Source organism: Plectropomus leopardus, chromosome 19 (genome assembly GCF_026936395.1).
Source record: "Plectropomus leopardus strain MGB_pleo_1.0 chromosome 19, ASM2693639v1, whole genome shotgun sequence".
NCBI classification, from domain to species: Eukaryota; Metazoa; Chordata; class Actinopteri; order Perciformes; family Serranidae; genus Plectropomus; species Plectropomus leopardus.
The window spans coordinates 4,705,032-4,728,274 of record NC_142194.1 but is presented as its reverse complement, the minus strand read 5'-3'; the positions used below and the strand labels follow the sequence as shown (position 1 = coordinate 4,728,274).

Genomic DNA, 23,243 nt, shown 5'->3' with positions numbered 1-23,243 from the left:
CATGATTCGTATTCAGGCACACTCTGCCCACAACTATAGATTATCTGCATTCGGACAGGCTCCTACAATTTATTGACTTTAATGGTCGAGGCAATGTTCGACTCAGTGAAAGTGATACATAAAAAGTAACCAAAGAGAAAAGCTCAGCTCAGTCTGTCTGCTGATGATATCGTTCCACAATATTGAAAAGGTGGCAGATAAGATCAGTCCAATCAATCATGCAGAAGGGCAATATTTTTTTTCCAGTACACAAATGCAACTACAGTTAATCACTGGATCAAATCACAGAAGCTATATTAAAGTCAAGTTATTAAAGTAAATAGTGAGATGACAATTATGAACTAGCTCCAACTTCTTTATTTTGGAATTCACTACAATTTATAATCATTACTAACCCTGGGTGTTGTACCTTCACACATTTTGGTGCCAGCCGAAATGTGTCTGCAGCACACTGCCAAGCACTTATTCTTGGATTTTAAACAAAATGTTGCCACTTTCATCCCTGTAACACCTGAATCAACATCAGTTTTTTGGGGCCGCATTCAGGTGCCTTTCACAAGCATTTAAACCTCTGAGACCTGAGAAAATTGGTTTGATTTCTTTCAAAAAGAGATGAAAAAAAGAAGAATGAGCAACTCTGGACTGGCCAAAATAAACACTTAATTCACCCAGTTAGATGTGAAAATGTGCTGTTTTAAATCATAATTTATTTGTTGATTATATTTTGTATGATATTAATCTGAATGTGTGAAATTATTTGTAATTTAATTAATCAAAGAAATGTGTTGGATAAAAACGTACAATATTTGACTCTTAAATGTAGCGCTGTAGAAGTGTGAAGTAGCAGAAATGTACTTAAGTAAATGTAATTTGTTACTATCAGTCACTGCTGGTTTATGACCTCTTAAAGCAAAGCAAAGTCTCTACTAGTGACTCATGTGACTATGACCATTCAGTCCCCATTTCATTTGCATCATTTTTAAAGGCCTGCCGAGGTAAAAATCATCCAGTAATTCACGTGAAAATAAACAAAGATTAGAGCGACATCTGAACAAATAAATCTAATTTTGTATGGAATAAACGTTTCCTATTCTGTTAATCATCTTGTGACCCCTCTGATTTACTTGGTGCCCCTTCAGGGCTTGTGCAGATTACAAGACATTTGCCACCATTTGTGTGTCTGAGACAAATGTCTTTGATCTGATACTGAAATTCTCCAGTTGGCAGAGAATCTGCAGTGGGGCAGGGAGAAGAGAGGCAGTTCATGCGCACATACAGAGTTACATTATTAAATGTCATAGGAGTCATGAAGCCAGCTTTCTGGGGAATGAAAAGGAGATGGAGTGACATAATAAGACGCATCAAAGACCCAGATACACACCATTTCAACCAGCGGAGAGAGAGAGGGCACAGGGCCGGAGGTCCAGCAGCAGGTGGAGGTGAGATGGTGTTCATATATCTAATGTCTCGGAGGAGCACTGAACTAAATGCAGAAAAAATAATAGTTCAGTTACAGCCTGTAGTAATGTTCCACTTATTGAAAGCAATATTCAAGGCATTGATTTTGCAGTTGGCCAGTTAGAAATCATCAACGCTGACTCGGAAAGTGTCACAAGCTGAAGCAATTTTCAACTCACTTGAGATACTCTGTCTGTATCTAAGACGAGAGACAAATTGAATAATCCATACTAGATAAAATCTATGAAGATGGAAATGTATTGAGTTGTAAGAAAATATTTGCTCACCGCACAAATTTGTTAGATACGTTTTCGGTGCTTTTATTATATGCTGTGTCAAATGTCTGACAGGAGTCTGTTCTGTTACAATATGAGCTCACCAAGGCAAGTTTCAACTCACGCGGCTAAGTACAGTTTATTTTACTCAACGCAGTAATAACGTTTATAGTCCAAAGCCAACAGTGCAACTCATCACTTTTAGAAATTTCTAAATCATCGGCACATCATCTCTACACGGATACATAACCTGCTGAAGCCATAGGGGAAACACATTTCACCTCTATAGTTAATTTGATTCATATGAAGCAGCGAAAACTACTCCATGAAGGTTAAAGAAAGATCCAGGTCACAATTAATAAACCACAGTTTGGAGAAGACATACACAGTCAGACATTTTCTTTTGCGGTGCTATAACAATACCGTACTTCCAAACAAACAACTGTCTTCAGTCACACAGCCACAAGAGGTCGCTTTTCAGAATGCGAACAAATTGCCAGAAAAATGTTGGCATTATACATTCTGCAAAAAATTGATACTTAACATTTGCAGGTTGTTATGTTTTTATGTTGTTATGCTGTTATGCTGTTATGCTGTTATGTTGAGACTTGGCTATGGTTAGGAGAAGATCATGTTTTGTCTTAAATGCCAGGTTTTGGGGACACAATCCCAACAAAAAACACAGCAATGCCTCAGAACAAAGCAACTGCTTGTCATTCTGCTATCTCCGTTGGTAAGACAGCCATGGGACCGAAACAAAAACACCTACTTTGGGGGGCTAAAAAGCCATGGGTAAAACAGCAGCAGGTCACTGAAAAACACCAACATTTGATGTCTAAAAAGCAGCTAGAAAAACAGCAATGACTCACTAAAGCACAACCAGTTTTGTTGTTTGTTGGTCTCAAACAGTGATTTGCAGCTTATCCGCCAACTCACCTGGATGACACATCATCAAAACATCACTAAAAAGGGGGTTTTACTCTTAGCTCAGGTGGAAAAATTAGTGTAACGATATAGAGCACAATGCAATAAACTGCAATGGAAACAAACAAATGAATCATGACATACATGACTTCAAGGTCCACTGAAGAGACTAAAAATAGTAGACAAATACGTCACGTCTGCATGGAGCACACATAAAGGTCATATATACATCAGATTTTGACTGCTGCTCTTTCAATTATATCATCTCATTGTGTCCTCTTTTCAGCAATGGATTAACCCTTTAACACCTGGATTGACATCAGTAGTTTTGTGCTGCATTCAGATGCCTTTTACAATCTTTTAACCCCTAAAACCTGAAAAATGTGTTTGTTTGTTCTTTTATTTGTTTGTTTTAAATCAAAGAAGAAAAAACATATTGTGCAATCTGACAAGAAATATCCTCCAAACTGCAAAAAAAATAGTAAAAGGTGACAGGGAAATGATCTAGATGAAAAATGTCCAGAAAACTATATTTATAATTTTTGTGTTTAAAATTAAGTAACAGAAAAAAGGAAAAATAGAAATCTTTAGTACTTTCTTGAGGTCATTTTTTTGGTTGTTGTTTTTTTTGTTGTTGTTTTTTACTTTTTTCTTCTAGTTTTCTAGTAATTTTCTTTTCTTCTTTCTTTCTTTTCTTTTTACTAATTTCTTTCTCATTTCTGGCCATTTCTCAAGTAAGTTTGCTTGTTGCCCTCGCATGTTTTTTTAAAGAAATAAAGTCAATTTTCTTGGGTTTTGAAGAGTTACTTGCACCCAACTGAGGAATTAGCACCACCCAGTGTTAACCTTGAAGCACCTAACTCACAGGAGTGGATGGAAACGCACATTAATTTGCAGTCTCTTTTGCCAATTTTCTGGAAAAATCCACACTACATTTTGGATGGAAACTTGACAAATGCCTATAACTGTGGCCTTGCTTAAGTAATTCACAGTGGAAGCTGAAGTTATGCCAACACTGGCCAAAGAGGTACTCATAGAGACAAAGGCAAAAAGCAAACAAAATTATGTGTTTATCAGCCACACCATTCAGAGTTTGATGTCTGTGTTGCAGCGTGCTTTCTCCAGGCCATAAAGGCAGGCGATTTTCCTACATGGATGTTATGTAGGAGGTAATGGGAGAGCAGCAGCCACTGAGGCTGACCTTGCTGCTCCTCACGAATCAGCCAAGCACTCAGCTCAAGCCCAGGCAGGGGAAAAATCACTGTGAATAATTTCTTAATGCTTTCACAGAGGAACAAAGAGGGAGGGTGAAAGAAAGGGGTCAGGGAAAGAGAGAGGGAGAGAGAGGTAAAGAAAAAGCTAGAAGAATAGGTGGACAGAGACAAGTGAAAAGTTGAAATGGATGATAGTGAGACAAAGAGCAAATAAGAACTGGTGAAAAAGAGGAAGAGGGGCGTGATGCTACATAAAGTCAGAGCTAAAAAGCAGGAATGGATGAAAGAAAGGCTGGCCATGAGAGGAGGGGTGGAGAGAGCTCTGGGTCCGGTGTCCTGGGAGCCTGCTGCAGTCTACATTATTCATTGCAGCACCAGATTCATCCAGGGTGACTTACATCGCTCATCATTTACATGCCATCACCTATGAATTATTAAAATAATGAGTTGTGGGTCTGATGATCCATAAAGTATAGGGGGCGAGCTCCCAGAAGGAAAACATTGACTTATGGGTCAATCACAAGCAGCTATGACTAAATTAAAGCCTGAATAAACACACTGCAGTGGTACAGTGGAGTAAAGACAATGGGGAAAAAATGCTTCATATACGCATTAATTTATCAATTTTTTTTTTCAAATAAAATGCAAAACCTGTCTCCAAGAGAACATAAAGATGCGGATGGTGGAAAGGTAGTGCAGCCAACATCCAACACCACCGCACTTATGTGCACAGTAAGTCCATGGCAAGGTATCAATACAAGCATCAATAGGACATACACACAACTAGAATTGCTGCTTCATGTTTATATGCCTCTCCCAACCAGTGAAGTTAAAATCCATGTCTGTCCTGACTCATATATATAATGTATAATATATGTGAGTGTAAGAATTTAAGACTTTGAGGTAGTGCTAGGCGATATGGCTTTAAAATAATATGGGATATTTTTAGGCTATATCGCAAGACACAATATATATCTCTATATTCTTATATGTCCTCTAAAATAATGTTAATTACTTAAATACAAAATTATTGAATGGACTACAGTTACAATAAAGTTAAATAAAGAAGCTACTGTTATTTAATACAATTGAATACACTATTGTTATAAAAACATTTATTAAAATAAGATTCAGCTCCTGTTTGCGGTTTGGCTTCTGGTTACTGATTAACGCAGATGTTTACGGGTCAGGCAGGGCGGATTGGCCCATATAAGAAGTCTGTTTGGTGCAAGTTTTAAAAAAACACTGACCTGTGCATCACTGCTGTCTCACTTAGAGACAGAGGAATACAGAGGACTGAGAGTGCTTCGTCACATGGTGCAAAGGCAATCTTCTAAAGCTCAATATCAGCAAAACCAATGAGCTTGTGGTTGACTACCAGAGGAACAGACAGAGCACAGAGTCTTAGCCATTACAGTTGACAATGCTGCAAATATGGATACTGCTGCAAAGTCGCTACAGCTGAAACACATGGGCACTAACACGGCGCTAAAGCTCGTTCACACTGCAGGCCCAAGGGGCCCAAATCTGATTTTTTTCCTACCCTATGTGGCCCAGATGTTTAATGACAGTGTGAACAACGCAAATCACATGGAGTCAGATCTTTTCAAATCTGATTTGGCCCACTTTCATATGTGGTTCTATGTCAGATACCCATCTGATTTTTGAAACGCAACCTTAGTCTGAACAGCCACGCCACCTGTATCAGAAATTGATGCAAACTTTAGATCACTCTAGATTGACATCCTTCTATAAAATGAAGAAAACTCTTTCTGCATCCATTTTTTTCCAATATTGGTTGTCCAATCAATCTGAAATTGCTCAGGGGGATTGAGAATTGCCACAGGTAGAGACTGACGAAGCCCTTTGTCTCATTCACCCACTACCCGTGTCCATTTTGTATAGTAATACTTCATAAATTAGGTTGTCTTGCTTCTTCTGCCTGTAAAGTCACTGCACAGTAACTTAAAAATTAAACCGTAAGTGGTCACATCGGTGGCCTCCGTGTTTGTTGTAGATTTCTTCTCCTTGTTTACTTTCATATACACAGCATGCTGTGTGTAATGCCTTGTTGTTCATCTGGGCATGCGGGCCACATTACGGCCATGACCAGTCCATTTGAGTCTGATATTGGCCACATTTTAAATAATAATGTGAACAGCTACATTAAAAAAAATATAGAAAAGGATCTGAATTGAGCACTAAGGCTTGCAATGTGAACATAGTGTAAGGCAAAGCAGAGTGAGGTTTTTTAACTTCAACACAGACTCTGTCTTTGTAGCGTATGATTGCGTGCCAGCTTACTATGTGTGCTCAGTGATAACGCAGTTGATTATACAGGGTTTGGAAGCATGTAGGCTATAACAGGTGCTAAATTAATTAACTGGATCCTGTTAACAACAGCACCAGGGTTGGAAATTAGCACCAGCTACCAGCCAAATGTTGGTAAAATATGCAAGTGGCTGCTAGATTTGCTTCACTCCCCAGCCAAAAACACAATGGTAATCTTCTGAGTGGCTGGTAGCTTTTGGAATCCATCAGCAAATGTGGAAGATGGATAAAAAAAAGTTAGTTTCCAGTCCAGATGGATGCTTTGATTTGATCGATTTAATAATTATTCAAAAAGTGTGCTCTGCTGTGTTGCATTACCTCTGGTACAATAAAATAATTTACTTAATCCTTTTTGAACAGATTTTTTAGACAGTGCTATGCAGATTATACCTGTTCGATGGCTAATGAGCAGCGCTCAGAAAAAAATAGACTGGCAGTGTAAAAATAGAGAAAAGCCATGCAATGCCTATGTGTGCAAGTGAGGCTTTAATGGTCAGTGTAGCAGCTTGAGTTTATCGTAATGGTCGCACTATGTTACAGGCATGCTGTCGCAGACATGTTCTGTGGCGTCTATGTCCTATGTATTTCAGCTGTAAAATGTGGATCCCTCTCACACATCTTTAACAGAAGATCTATACACTCACCACAGTTTCAAAATGGACACCCAAAATTACTGTCACCATTTACAACCAAAATGTTGTTAATGTTACAGTGAAGTCGACTTTTAGACATAAAATTTGGACATAAAATGTCATCACTGGGGTTGTGAAAAAAATTGATACTCACATACTAATCAATACTAAAAATTAGTATTGGATACAATACTCATTTGCAACAGTATCGACATCAACTGCGTTCTTCGCCTCTTCATTGACACACATCTACACACACAGTACAACTGCACACAGGCAGGTACACAGCACCTCCGCTCACTAGTAGCCGATACATTAGCTGTTGTCCACAACACAGTCAGCTCAGCTGTGTCACCAGCTCACGCCGGGACTTTATAAGGAATATCGAAAAGTTATTAAAGCTCTCAATTCAACATAATTTAAGTATACAAACATCACAACTACCCTACCAACTATAATTGATCAGCAACAAAAATATGTGTTACCAAAAGCACAGAAAATAAACAGGGCTGTGGCAGAGTACACAGTCATGACATTGTTTTGTTTTTTTTTTCTCTGCTACTTCAGACAGTCTAAAAATATTGTTGTCAACAATGTTAATGAACTTATCTTCAGCATCTTTTGCCTCTTGATTTTTTTCTTCCTGTGTTCAAGTTAGAAATTCTAGTATTGTGACAACCCTAGTCATCACTTCATCCTTTTAGACATTTGTGTGAAATTTCGTTATATTTACTGTATTTATTCTTAAATGTGGCTGAAAATATTTTTGTGAGGTCACGTTTGTGCCAAATTTAAAAGAAACTCCCTCATAAAAATGGGACAGACAGACCGTCAGAAGTATATACGGACAACCGGAAAACAGAAAGTCTCCAGCCATGGCTTTCATGGAAGCAGAAAAATTGATCTGTCTCTCTCCTCTATGTTTCTCTCCTTGAAGAGTGAAAATTGAACAAAAACAACCTCTGCAAACAAAGTGTTGTTGTCACCTTCTGACACAAGTCTGATATTACATCAGCTTCTCCGCTGCTCTTGTGCCAAAGATCACCATGTTAGTTCAGAGAAAACACGCACTCCTGGCACAGATGGCTAAAAATCACATGGAACATCACTAAATAATAAAAAAGCATGTATGACTTGCTACAGGATCAAAAACTAATTCAATTACACAGCTCATTACACCAAAACTGCAGAGCTGGGAAATATGGCTAAAGATATCTTAATATGTTTGAAATGGAAAGAAAGAATCATGAGACACGGTCATATAGTAAGAGCTTTTTAATAAGGTGCAGCAATTAAGCTCTTACTATAACAGCGTGACCTCGTGGCTTAGGGGTCAAGACGCCAACCATGAACTACAAAGTCCACGTGTTCATCTCCACTGTCTACTGGTGCTATCCAATAACTGCATTAAACGCACTGCCCTCAGAATGTAATTACATCACTGTAACCAAGAAAGTAATCCCACATTATAAGAAAAGATGAGGCTTGTGATTTGTTACAACTGTCTCAAACAAGCGCACGGAGAATTATAACGAAGTAGAAATAAGTAGTTTGAAGATAAGTAATACGTAAAAAAAATGTGTATTATGCTAACGTTCAATGATTAACACTAGTATGTAGGTATTTAAAAATATAAAAATGTGTATTTTGCTAAGTCGGTTGAGTATAAAAAAACAGTAGGTGCATTTTGCTAACTATGTTTAGTATAAAAAATATAAATATAGTTGCATTTTGCTTAGTATGTTATATATTTAAAAATATAAAACTTGGTGCATTTGGAATATGCTTACATACTTATGAATATAAGTATGTATAGTATATTAAAATATAATAACAGGAGCATTTTGCTAAGTATGCTGAATATATAAAATAGAAAAAAATGTGTTTTGCTACATAAGTATATAAAAATAAAGAATTTTGCTTAGTTTCTAAAGTACACAAAAATATCAAAGCCATGCGTTATGCTACAATCTATAAAACTAGTACATAAAGTTTTAGAAGTATAAAAATATCTATTTTATGCTACAATGTAAAACACAATATTCATATATACTGTACATATTACAAATAGAGAAATAAGAATAACAACTACGTACAATTAGTGCATCAAGATGCACTGCATGGATGAAGTATTGCAGTTAATGCACAAATTACTGTATAGTTAAGACAGTCTTGCACAGAATTATTGCACTGTTAAGTCACTACTGCATAGTTGCAAAAATAAAAAATATATTAGGGAAGTTGTGGCTGCTGAGGGATGAAATAAATCAAAGGGCCGCTGTATTATTGTATCTGTGGGAAGAGTTGAAAAGTTTGATGTCCACAGTCATAAAGTCGTCCTGTGCCACTTTGCGGTGCTCTCAGGGGAATGAGCGTAACGTCTTACCGTAATGCTGATGTCTTGACTTTGTGACCCACATTGCTGGTCCATAATTGCTTCCATTCATCTGTCAATAACAGTAAAGAAAAATAATTAACTAATGATTTTAATCACGATCATGTAAATAACAACAATGCCTAGCGGCCTAAATGGGGTATCTCCATCAGTATCATCAAAAATATCATAATATATATATGTAAAGTTTATGAAATCTAATTTTTACATAATTTTCTTTTATACATGAGTTTTTCTACTGCACACGCTCATGATTTTAGAGATGTTGCACTCATAACACACTACATCATAACAACCAAAGAGCACTGGCTCACGGTCCTTTTCCACCTGGACCATCACATCTGCCATAAGAAAAACTGAAAAAAAAAGCTACCATTGGAGGAAAAACAGTGCACACAAGGTGCTGTTAGGATTGTTCTTTATTTACTGCTGCAGTGAGGTGATAATTTATACTACTGAAGGGTATATATAGAACATTTCATTAAGATACACAACGCAGCAGGTCTTTATTGTAAACCAGATCCAGGTGTGACACATTAGAGGCTGCTGAGGCCTGGTTTTTTTTACTCTGAGGTTTGGCAGAGTACATGATCTAATCTCACTTTATGAACTATTACATCGTGGCTCTCCTTATGAGTCACTTTTCTGAGCACAATTACTGTAGGTGCTTTGAAAAATATGCATTTGCTGTTATGTGAAACATTCTAATACATTACTGTTGATGGATGTTATTCATTCAAATCAATGTAAAAACCACAAACAACTCTGGCTGCCTGCCAGTAACTGAATAATAAAGGATGGGACTGTTTAGCAGAAAGTGACCTCTGTGAATAAAGCTTGTGTTCAGGTCTTCCCCATGCCCTTGTCCTGTCAGATTTTGTTTAAGTTTATATCATGAATAAAAATCTAAACTTCCAAGCCCCACTAGACACCTCACTGGACTCCGGCCAATTAATTCATAAACAGTCAATCATGGACTGAAGGACATTTTTTAAATTATTTATTATTTATTTTATCGGCACCTTATTTATTGTTGTTGTCACTTTTAATGAAGATTTAATGTGATTATGTGATTTTATGTGAGTTGCTAGATACAAGAATTTCCCCATGGGGATGAATAAAGTAACAATCTATCTTTCATTTAGTTTTGTTTACTGAAACAAATAAAATTCAGAGATATAGGGCTTCTATAAATTTTTTAAAAGGTTTTCTCTCACCCCTTAAAATATAGGACAGCTCAAAAACCCTGTGAGAATTTAGCAGGACCCCCAGGTTTGGAACCAGAATCCTTATTCACCCCTTCACAGAATACTAAACCACTAAACACACGAATTCACATGAAAACCAAACAATTTATTTCTATAACTGGAGAAATTTGAGGTGTTTTGGTTGTACTTTGAAAGATAATGCCAATATTTCCTCCTGTTATCATTTCTATAGTTTTACATTAAAAAAAAACACCAAGCCACTTCCAATAATAATTGTATTAATAATACAGAAAATTTACATTGTTTACTCAAAAAAAATGTTGCATGATGTCATTCTGACATATAAAATTACGGTTCCTTTATGAAATGTGTATGTCTTAACTGACTGCACTGGCAATTCTTAGTGTAGCCAGTAGGTTTTCTTGGACTTTCATGTTGAGAAAACTACATTATAAAGGCACAGCAGTTGACAAATAAAGACTATATCATGATAATAAAATGGAAAAAGTCAGGTTTCTTAAGGTTAATTAATTAGTGGTAATTTTTTCCAGTCCCTGTTTTTTCAAGGGGGATGCAAATAACATCAAGGAATATAATTACAAGAAAGAAAATAGCTAACTTACCCTTTTAACTTAGCACATATTTACACTATTTATTAGCCACTGTGGCTTTTTTAAAAGAGACAAATCAACCGTAATTCAACAACAGGCATCCTTTCAGATAACTATTCAATATTGGTGTTGTTTCAATGGTTATTTGGCTACTAGTTGCCAAATAACCATTGAAACAACACAAATTTGGCTACTAGTTGCCAGCAATGGATAGCCAAACACACCCTGAAATGTGCTATTTGTCTGTTAGCATGGTGTCAGCTAGCTTGTTTGCATCGTTTCTTACCTGCGCCGTCGCCATCTTTTTTCTCCTTCTCCACAGCTTCGGGGTTGAAGCCCGCGCATTTTAAGGCAGAAGACGGATGAAATGTTGATTATATTCTTCATAAATACGTCCTGAAGCAACAGGTTAAACTTAAGCCAGGCGCGCTTCATCAGGAGATGCTAAAGTTACATAAACACCCGATGTAGCGGTTAACAGCAGCTGGTAACCAGTAACGGAAAGGAGCGCGCGACACACTGCGCGTGGCGTAAACATGTGGGCGGGGCATAGGCACTTTAAATGGACCACCTGAGTGAATGGGTGATTCAGGTGCTCCTCAGATAATGCGACTTCACCGTTTATCTACCGACTTCAGTGTGTTCATTCCCTTTTAGTGGTTAACCCCTTAGAAACCCAGACCGACGTCAGTTTTCTTATGTGCATTTTACAACCTGTTTAGTTTAACCCTTTGAAACCTGAGCTAATTGGTTTGACCTTTCTTCTAAGTCATGGGTAAAAAAAAAGCAATGACCACCTGGGCAGGAAATGTCCCGCAAATTATGAAAAATAAGTAAAAGATAACAAGAAAAAGAGCTTTTTTAATGGAAAAATGGAAAATTAATTAATTAATTAATTAAAAATGTTCACAAAACTAAATTCATAATTATCAGAATAAAATATTTTTAAATTATGTTACAGGAAAAAATACACATTATTGTTTAGCACCATCTTGTTTTTTTAACCTTTCATTAGTTTTATTATTATTATTATTATTATTATCTGAAGTTTAAACATTTAAACCATTGCTTTCAGAACAAAATATTCCTTAATACTTTTTTAGAGTAGGAGACATAATGCTTGCATTTATGCTGAAAGTGAGGAAATGAATAAAATATTAAAAACAAAACAAAACTTAAATTTAAAATAAATATGTAAAATATTATGTATAATAAATTAAGGAATGGTAATAATCAGACAAAGATAAATAAACTGATTAAGAAGTGAATAAAATCTGTGAACATTTCAAACTAGTCCAATCTTGTATCTACAAATGGTGAAACTTGTTGATTTCCCATATTAGCTACTAAATGGGGAAAACTAAAACGAGCAGTATAAGCCATCTGGTTTTGTGAAAATGAATACTGTACGTCATGATCCTAAACAGAATTGGGACACAGCATATTTTACAACAGACCTGGTTTCATAACACACATGTTGACATGTCACAGCAGGAAAACCAGGTGAAACTAATAATATTAATGAGGGCTCAGTTTCCCAGTAATGCAGCGTGCATAGAGCTGTGGATCTGGGTCAGCTTTACAAAATCCCGCTGTAACATGTCAAAATGTCTGAGATGAAATGAGGTCTATAATGAAGTTTCCTCAATAGATCGAATACTTCTCAGCGAAGGACAGACTTGTTTTGTAAAAGTGATGTTTACCACACTGTGAAATGCTCAGACTCAGCAGCGCTTAAAGAAGGGAGAAAACTCATTTTCTACAATATGAATACTTACAAACACTCTTGCTATTTCTTTCCTTTGAGAACATCTCCAAGGTTCCCAAACCAGGAGTCTGTCCTTGCAGATAAACAGTGTAGAAACTCAGTGTCTTGGTCAGAAAAACTGCACTGTAAAATCTGTTGATTTCATTTTTTTTTTTTAAATCTAGGACAACTATTGCCTTAAAAATGGAAATTAAAATAACTGTTAATCGGAATTTATGTTTATTTTCTATCTAATTGTCAAGTTTAGTTAAAATGTAGTTGTACCGTATATCATCAACGCTGTGATTCGGTTATAGAAACAAGGTCGCAGACCGAGTGCTGAAGATAATCACAGCTGTGGTGATGTACAGTACAACAGCACGACCTCAGGTGGGACATTGCTTTTATACAGCAGTTTGACAAGATCCATTTATTAGTTTAACAATAATCAGTTAAAAAAGGGATTCCTTTGTTTTTGTTAATGTTTTTGTTTTTTTTTAAATATTTGTATTTTCTTTAGCATTTTAACAAAACAGAAGTCTCCAAACTACGACATAATCCTCATTGTCGTGAAGGTAAGTCGGACTAACTTGGTTTACTGAAGTATCTAAAACTTAGAAAGAACAAGGTAATTGAACTAGTCATTTTTCAGTTGCAACAACTTCACAAAAATCAGGGAAATACTGCTAAATTTCGAGTAAACTTAACAATTAGATATTAAGTAAACATAAATTTAAATTAATAGTTATATTTACTTTCCTTTTTCAAGATTATTTTAAGAAAGATCAACTTTTTACAGTGTGCTTGGTCTTCCCATAAGTCTGCAGCAAAAATCTCAGTATGTTTGTCATGTTACTCAGAGGACAAGAGTACACTTGTTCTCTATAAAAAAGGGCAAAACATATTTATTTTAAGAGCTCAGCAAACCCCCTGAACCCTCTTTTAAAAAGTTTTTTGAATGCAACAACTGTCCGGAGTTCAAAGTACGAACGATCCCATCTAATTATTTTTAGAGCTAGCATGGCCTCAGGCAGAAGCTGTCAATGAGACTCTGTAATAACACAGGGGAGAGAGGCATTAAATTTGATGTCAAAGGGATAGAAAGCTTGACTGGTTTGATTCAAAAAGTATAGTATAGATTAAATTATTAATATCCAACCGAATTGCCCATCGGGGAGGCTTCCTTTACCAGTGTGCTTTGAACTTTTTTCACTGAATGCAAAAAGGTGATTAGCTTTGCATACCAATAGTAATTGGTCCAATTTATAGCGCACTATTGAGAATAATTTTAAGTTAAATGATTTACATTCAAGACCACAATCTCGTCTATTCTGTGGAGAATATATCCCACCCAGCAGATCACACAGTGGAAGATGTTGCAGTGATAAGATGTATAAAATCTGTGGGCATCGCTGCAGTAAAGTAAGTTCAGCGTGGTGATCAAAGACACACACATACACACACACACTTCTATATCATAAAAATGCTAATCACTAATTACTGTTAATCATAGTGGGCTGAGTCAGACCGAGACGTTTCTTTTATCTCGGTACTCTTCTTTGAGCTAAGCAGAAGTTCATATTTATGCAGGTGCACATGATCCAATCTGAAAAAACATGGAGCTGATGTGATCAATGAGACGATGCTGAGATGTGCGTTCGCAGTCAGCTGAATCCAGCAGTGGAAAGTACATCTACTCAAGTATTTCGATTTCCTGCTTCTTTATCCTGCAACTCCACTACAATTCAGATTGCTAATATTAATACTCCTTTATGTTTACTTTTATTATAATATCAACGAACCATGCACCCAGAAATATGTGTGAATAAGTGAATATTGAAATAATAACGTAATATACAAACAAATAAATAAACACTATGCTAAGAGTTAGACCTATATAAATAAACAAATACACAAATAAAGTTGTCATTTATAGATGTATACATATGGTGACATTGTAGAATTAAATGTATTTATTTTTCTATTGTAAAATATATATTTATTAAACATTTAATGATATAATTATATATTCATTAATTTACTACGCACTGTTTAATATAATTGTATATCTATAAAGTATTTTATTCTATAATTAAACAACTAATGTTTTATTTAAGCATTATTAATATTATTATTAACCACTAACTTATACATATATTATACATATATATATTTCTTTGTGTATTTAATCATTTATCTAAGCAATGTATCACATAATTCTATATTCATAAATATATTAAGAACTTTATTTTATAATTGTATATTTATTAAGCATTCACTTACATATTTATTTATTTATTTATTTAAGCGTTTTATTTTGCAATTATATATTAATTACATTATAAAACACTTTATTATATGATTATATTGATTTTATTAAACACTTAATTATATGATTTTATATTTATTAATTTATCTAAGCATTCACTTATATGATTATATGATTTTTTTCAATGCATTTATTGAGGAAATTCATTATATATGACTTATTTATTTGAGCATTTAAATTTAGAAATATTTATATATTTATTTACAGCCCTAAAACTCTGTTAATACCTTTGTACTTCAGTAAAAAGACTGAAATTCTGCTTTCATCACTGGTTGAATCAAACCATGCTGAATTGATTTGTCAGATGTTTTGTTCTCCGCCTGAAACACTTAAAAGGATTAGAAACGAAACTAAGGTCAGGTGGATACAAGCGCGTCGGTTAGAGAGACATTATGTAACACCTGTGTGTCATACGTCTTACTAACACCTCGGAAATGTCTTTGTGCCTGATGAGACGCTTTCAGCGGGAGCTTTCATCCTTGAGCAGGTGCAAAGTGGTTGAAGACTAATGTAATTGTGGTCCAGTAGATGAAATTATATGGCCGCATCCTTCAGGAGCTACTGGTGATGACAGTGCAGGGTGGCGGAAAGAAAAGCATTTAAGGGTTTGTACAAACTCAAGTGCTAGAATTAGAAATACTGAAGTCATGAATCCAAATTTTCCAGAGTCACTACACACCTTAATAAATAAATAAATAAATAAATAAATAAATAAAAATTGCTACTTAAAAAAAAAAAAGATTATTTTACTTGAGTATTTCCAGTTTATCCAATTTTACAACTTTTAATCAACTGTTTTTCTTTTTTTTTTAAGATATTTTTTGGCTTTTTTGGCCTTTATTGGATAGGACAGAGACTACGTGTGAAAGGGAAAGAGTGAGGGAAAGACATGCAGCAAAGGTCTGAGGCTGGAGTCGAACCTGCAACCGCTGCGATGAGGACTAAGCCTCGATACATGGGGCACCGGCTCTATCCAATGAGCCACCATTGCCCCGACTATTTATTTTTTAAATCGAGTAAATAAGTCAGATTATCGACGTGTGGAAAAACAGAAACTTTTTAGGGAGTGGACCACATGGAAGACAATGAATATATTATATTCTAATTATTCAGTTTAACAATCAAAGTGGGAAAGATCTGTCAGTTATTGACCAGTTTTCTTGACTATTTTGTGTTTTTCCACTGTGCATATCAGTTTCCACTGCCTGGATTCCCATCATGACGAGTTTAAGCAGAGGAATTTCTTAAATTGTTTAACAAAAAATAGATGCTACTTATTATTTGGGAATTTAAGAATTTTGACAGATTAATTTAAGTAATTTTAATGCAAATTTATGCTTTTTAAGACTTTTTAAGCATCCGCAGTCGTACATTATTTGAGAGAGAAGGCAGACATCTCTTTGACCGATATCTCCAACACTCTGCAACTCACACCAAAACTATCTAGACCTATAAACGGCACTACAGGTAAGAGGAAAAATATGCATTTTTATAATTTGGGGTTGAGCAGTTCCTTTAAAGACATTTAGACAACAGAAAAAAAAGAAATCAGAACCAGCCTTCAAAACCCACAATGTGCAGTTTTGTGTGATTGACAGTTCGCCACGCCCTGTTCCCCTTAGTTACTGTTGCTATGCCTGTCAAGCTTTCCACTCTCACACATGCAGTTTACAGTCAGATTAAACACGTCTCCTCTCAGCATCCTCTCCATCCCCTTCTCTTTCCTCCCGTGCACCCACACAAAGTGAGACAATAAAACACCACACACACACACACACACACACACACACACACACACACACACACGCACACACGCACACACAGACTCAAGCACAGTTGGAGAACAATAGCGCTGGCTGTCCTTGAAGAGAGAAAATAAAACAAAAATAACACAAAGCCAGCGCAAAATGCTCGGTAAGCCCTAGGTAATTAATTAAGAATGTTCAGATTTAGTCATGGCTTAATACCCAACAGTGCAGTGCTAAATTGCTGCGTGGTGAAAGCTAATTAGGCCTGTCTCTTAAGCTGTGATGTGTTTTATTTATGACTGCATTTCTGGAGCTCTCCTCAATGTATCCGACATTACCATGGTGACCGGCAAATTTTACGCCGCCAGTTTCAAACTCAGGGTGTCACGGAGCAATCATAAATCTTATTATTGGGGGGAATGAGTGTGTTAATAATGTAAAACAAGAACAGTTTATGAATATTCATAGTTCCCGTGATAGATCGGGGGAAGATGTTATGAGTTGGCTCATAGCTCCGCCCTGGGCAGACAGCTCATTCTTAAAAGCCATTCATCATTTGAAGGTGTCACCACGGACTGTCTCATCTGTAAAAAGACTAAAGTGGTTTTCAGTCTCCAGTCAAACAGTTTGGGCTTGGTGCGACTCTTCCACAGCTCTGAATGTGTTATTACAGTTTCAATTTTTTTTTAGCTAGGGATAACAACAGCAAAAAATCAAATACAGGTCAATTTTTGCTTTTGCTGTTTGCTGTCAGGTAAAGCAAAGATTATTTGCAGGCCACTGGAGCTGCAGTCTGAGATGAAATAGCCACTGTGGCCTGCAGGTGAACATCGAAGCTGCTTTAAAGGCTCTGAAAATCAATTTTCTCAATCAGTGTCTTTCTATGAGCGATGGGATCCAACTTATACTCAGTTTTCTGCCAAAGTTTGAAAAGTTTTGGTTATTATACTTGAGAGATTTATGTATTTTTTCTTGCTTTTGTGCTCTTCTAAATTGTTTGCCGTGAGCAGGGCTTCTTTGGAACAAGGGGATTTTGCTGTCTGTGAAAAAATCTGAATTTTGCATAATTTAAATCAAAATCTGATCATAGTTAGTGTGGATGTTTACTTCAAATTCACATTGTCATCCCAAATCATCAAATATCGCCATTTGGTCAGTGCCGGTCATGTTGACGAATGAAGCATTAGGTATCCTGCTGCGTGTACTGTTGACATTTTCTTGTCATCACAATAAACTTTTTTATAATAAACTTTATCGTAAAAACATGACACAACTTGTTTTCATGGTTTTACAAGATAATTCAGAAAAAAAAAAAAAATTCATGTTATCACAATATACCTATTTTGTCACAACCTAAAACATTTCATGTAATGATGTGATCCTGCATCACATCGTAACATGAAACATAAAAATGTGAAAAACATCTGGTTGTAACACGGACATTTTCATGTTAAAACCTTATCTTTTTTCTAACCTGGCAGTTTTACACCTCTATTCAATACATATATATATATATATATATATATATATATATATATGAATATATAATTTGTTTTGTTAAGTTGACGACGATCTTAACTTCTGAAATCAAAACTGCATCCTTTCTAAACTCCATAAAAACTTTTTCAAAGTAGAATAACGGCATGATGTTGTATGTTGTCGAATTCTACAAACAAAACAAAAAAAATAAATAAATTTGGCCTTAGCTCAGCGTTAGTTTTTGGCTCCTTGAGTTATTTTGCCTCTGCCAGAATCCCTTCTGCCCCCTACTGTCAAAGCACTTTTTAAACTTTAAAGGTGCTATATAAAAAATATCATATTACTGTTATGATGATGATTATTATTATATGTTGTAGCTTCTGAGAAAGAAAATGTTATTTGTGAATCTGTAGGTAAGTAGGAAATGTTCCAGCGGAGATAACTTGATATTTGGGGAATGCAGACATTTTTAAAAAATGGTGGCTTTGGGAAACCAATGTGCAGAGAAAAGACTGACCGTCTGTACCGTACGGCCACAAACAAACATATAATCAACATACTGTACTGTCTGTTCTGCTTCGCTCCACATCTATTTCTACTTTTTACAGGACTTCATGCAGCACATGTGACTGCACTGTGTTTGGCAGAGCGTCATTAAACGGCAGACTGACCTTAAGAAAGTCTAGCCGAGTCCTCTGAGAGCCCATCGCTGCATTTCAGTGACAGCACAGCAGCTTCAAGGGGACGCTGTCTCCTGTCGTCAGTCCTCCTGCCCTTGGCTTCCTCAGTCGGTTCAAAGACCCTGTGGGGGATCCAGAGCTCATAATTAATTGATCCAATTCTTGTTTGGTTCTATTTATAGTTAACCGCTTCTGTACTGTAACACTTCCCTCTTCCCTCCTACATGAAACACACAGCACTCATGATCTGGTATATCATTACCAGGTCGAACTGTGTCAATGTCACAGCAGGGTAACGCACAGACCAAATCTATGGTTTGTTGTGTCTCATCTCGTCCCCGGTGCTGTTGCATGCACAGAAAAACAGAGCACACGCTGCGGGAGCCTCACTACATGGTGCATGCATATTTCAAATGCTCAATCTGAATAGATGGCATCGCCACATGTTCCCTCGGTTGCTATGGGCTCGATGCGGGCGCTGCCTTTCTGCCGGGGTTGTCATCCATATTGAATGATGTTGTTGGTTGTGTGGCGGCCATGTGACTTTGTTTTCCTCCAAGAAGAAAGCAGACACACCGCCTAGACGCTGTCAGCACTAACTTTTCATGGAGTAGAAAGAAAAAAATGTACAGTATCAGGTATTTAGGGTTTTTTAGAGGGTGATATAATTATAAGAACCTCTCTGACTCCTTCGATTAAACGTGTACAGTTGTAATGACAGCTATGAGTAGAGGTAGTAAATTAGTCATTTCTTTAAATGTTTATATGTATATTCTTTCCTTATAGTAAAGCATGGATGGATAACTGAACAGGCCTACTGGGCAAAGGCCCTGGCACCCAAAATGTAAGGACCCCCCCCCCCCCGGCAAATCAACACGCACTGATCATGAAGAGCCTTAAAATGACCACAAAGAGTCACAAAATAAAGAGATTCAAAACAAGCATGAGGAGAGAAAAAACCAAACCAACCAAAAAAGAGACACAAAACAAACCAAAAAGAGGAAAAACCATAACAAGGTCTGTGTGTCTTGGGGTGGTGGAGCTTTTTGCATGTCTGTGCCCAGTGGCCCAGTCAGTCCGACCATGCATACAAGAACTAATAGACCAACCACACTGTAAAAACGCAGGCTTTAAATTAAAATGTCACTAAACAACTTCAAATGTAACAAGAAATGTATCAAAGCAATACCATACATAGCATTATTTTAGTATTAGTACTCGTGCACTCATGTGTACGCAGCATTTTTGTGCTGTGGTTGATGGAGGCAGAGCAGAGAGGGTATGACAGGGTTCCCACAGCGTAAAGCAAAGGAGATTTAAGACATTTAAAAAATAACTAAGGCCTTATTGTTAGATTAATGAATTAAAGGCCTTTTTAGACTTTTTAAGAATCTGGGAAACCCCCTTATGAGTGTGAATGAGGAGGATGTACGGTACCAAAAGCACATAACAGACTGCAGACCAATAAAGACAATTATTACCCATGACTGTTTTTTGTCATTAAGAAGTGAACAGAATGCTTGTCCCCTGTGCTAAAATCCATTTTTATTTCTACACAGTCATATTTTCCTTTGAGTCTTGCCTTATATTGGTCATGTGTATTTAAATTTAGTGACTATTTCCAGGAAGACTGTAAATCTGGATGCACATAAATGGGTGAATGAGCAGAGAGAAGAAACCTCTGGACAAAAAGACAAGAGAAAAGACCAATAATCTCTCCCCCACGGCGTTCCTATTTATAGTGGCTGAATGTCGCTTCAGATTAAGGTCAATGACAGACGTTTGCCGCCCTCTGCTGGATAGTGATGGGTTGTAACTGTAGTAATATTTTTTTTAAAAACTACATTATTCTGTGAACCAGCTCCAAATCCTTTATATTTAATTTTTAACAAGAATAATGCAAGCACTAAACAGTTAATATTTAGAATGCAACACTTATTATTGTGCATTACATGCCTCAAATCTTCACATGGCTTTTGATATAATTCAATTAATTGGACCATGAATTCACTTTCACAAATTCACATCCACACCGGCCCCGAGGCGTTGATCTCTCAAAGCTCATAGGACATAAAAAGAAAATGCGAGAGTGTGCTCAATGCATCTTCGGGGGCTGGGGAGTGAGTAATCAGGCTCAAAATCTATTCAATTACAAAATTTAATTAAATAAAGTTGCAATTTTATCCCAGTTGCCGTAGCAACAGTAAAATTTCATGATATCAGAGGAAGAGATGATTGCACAAACATGTCTGGCTGCCGCTCTGTGCTGTTGCTGTGTGATGGCACTTTGCATTTCATTCAGGCTGGGAACTTTAAATTAAATTTCAGAGTTTTAATCTGTGCAGACTTTTGTGGTTTTGTAGAGGATATCCTAAACTTTAAAATGCATTTAAAGTTCACTGCATTACATGAGCACTGTACTGTGATCAGATTATGAAAGTGTAGCAAAAATGTCTTTATGTTCAGAATAACTCCCCCTTCAATGACCAAGAAACTCATTCCAAATAATGTGCATATGCAGAGCTTTTACTTCTTCCAATTACTTTTAAAGTTGACCTTTAAAAGTAATTGCTGCTTGACTAACAACAGAAATATCTCGTGTAGTTATCTTATGGCAGACTTATGAGGTAATGATCCCATGGGCAGAATATGAAAAGCAACTACAAAAAGAGAAAATGACCACAAGGAGGACCACATCTCCAAAAAGATGCTAAATTACCACAAAAAAAGCCAAAATGACTGAAGAGAAGCAAAGCAACCACAAAGAGACTCAAAATGACCACAAAGAAACATAAAACAACGACAAAGAAACACAAAAGACCAACGAGACACAAAATAACTTCTGGCCGATAAATAGAACCGATAATAATAAGCATAAATTGCTTTGATTTCGCCCGTGCTGCCAGTACTACACACACTGCATTATACTGCGTGTCAAACTGCTGCTGACATGCTAGATCAGTCCACAGCATGTCATCAGTCAGCAGCAGGGTTTCCCCCATTGTTTCTTTTTTCTTTTTCTTTTTAACTCTTTCCACACTATTGAGGAGACTTTCAGTCAATCTGTGTTTTCACTGTAGTGTAGGGGACACAATTACAGATGCTACGCAATAAAACAACATTTCCACGTCCAAAAACAAACGAACAAGACGATCTAAGGTCCCAGGGTGACAGACGGAGAGGACTCATTGCTCTCATTGTCCGACGGTGTCTCCACCGATGTCTCCGCATGTCCGCTTCACTCTCATTTTCCGCTCGAGTCTTCGAATGATGGCTCCACTCTCTTTCTTCACCAGTGTCTCCCCCAGTGTCTCTGAATGTCCACTCCACTCTCATTCTCCGCCAGTGTCTCCGAATGTCCGCTCCGCTCTCTTTCTCCGCCGGTGTCTCCACCGGTGTATGCTTGGCTCTCATTCTCCGCTGATGTCTTCGAATATCCGCTTTGCTGTCTTTCTTCGGCGGTGTGTCCACCTGTGTCCATCTTGTTGTCCTTCTTCGCTGCTGTCCGCTTGGCTCTAATATGTGTAATATGTGTCCCAATGTCCGCTCCGCTCTCAATCACCGCCACTGTCTCAACCGGTGTCCGCTCCGCTGTCTTTCTCCGCCGGTGTCCCCGAATGTCTGCCCCGCTCTCATTGTCCAACAGTTCCCGGCAGCAGGTGATTGTCCTACACTGTCTGCTGCATGTTCATGTTTTTGTTTGAACCATAATCGGCGAATCTTCTCTAAAAATGTTCAGATGCATTCAGGTGACTTTTGCATGTTTGTCAGGATTGAAAACATTAAAATTGCTCCTCTGGAATTCACTGTCAACGTCAAATAAATAAAACACTGCACAAACATTAAGCTTTTTATGTCAGGGTGTCAGGTCTTTCACAACAATTTATCCCACAGGACACCCAGCTGAATTCAATCTAATACCTCATCATTACTTTCACTTAATCAATGTTTAACAAGCCTCCGGTGTTGTGTAACGCAGCGAGCTCTGTACCTGTATCAGCTTGCAATGTTGAAATAAAGACCATGGATTAAATTTTAGATTTCAAGCTTGCTACCAGCTGCAGCTGACAGAGAGTATAAAACAGCAAGGTTTAAGCTGCACGGTTTAGGACAAAAGTGTTACTTATTCTAGTCTGGTTTACTGCAGGAAAACAAAGTTTTCTAATGCAAGGCAATCAGCATGCTTAGTGCACACTTGTATGAAATAAAACG

The 23,243-nt window shown here is 36.8% G+C and overlaps 2 long non-coding RNA genes across 2 annotated transcripts in view; both read right to left on the bottom strand.

Annotated features, from left to right (window-relative positions):
• Positions 1-11,554, bottom strand: part of LOC148186284 (uncharacterized) — a 31,226-nt gene extending 19,672 nt beyond the window's left edge. Inside the window, exons 1-2 of the long non-coding RNA XR_015774919.1 lie at positions 11,335-11,554; positions 9,221-9,281 (exon numbers count right to left, since the gene is read on the bottom strand). This is a non-coding gene — a long non-coding RNA (uncharacterized LOC148186284). The remainder of the gene's footprint in view (positions 1-9,220; positions 9,282-11,334) is intronic.
• A 7,286-nt stretch (positions 11,555-18,840) lies between these two features.
• Positions 18,841-23,243, bottom strand: part of LOC148186283 (uncharacterized) — a 53,327-nt gene continuing 48,924 nt past the window's right edge. The window contains exon 3 of the long non-coding RNA XR_015775068.1: positions 18,841-19,153. This is a non-coding gene — a long non-coding RNA (uncharacterized LOC148186283). The remainder of the gene's footprint in view (positions 19,154-23,243) is intronic.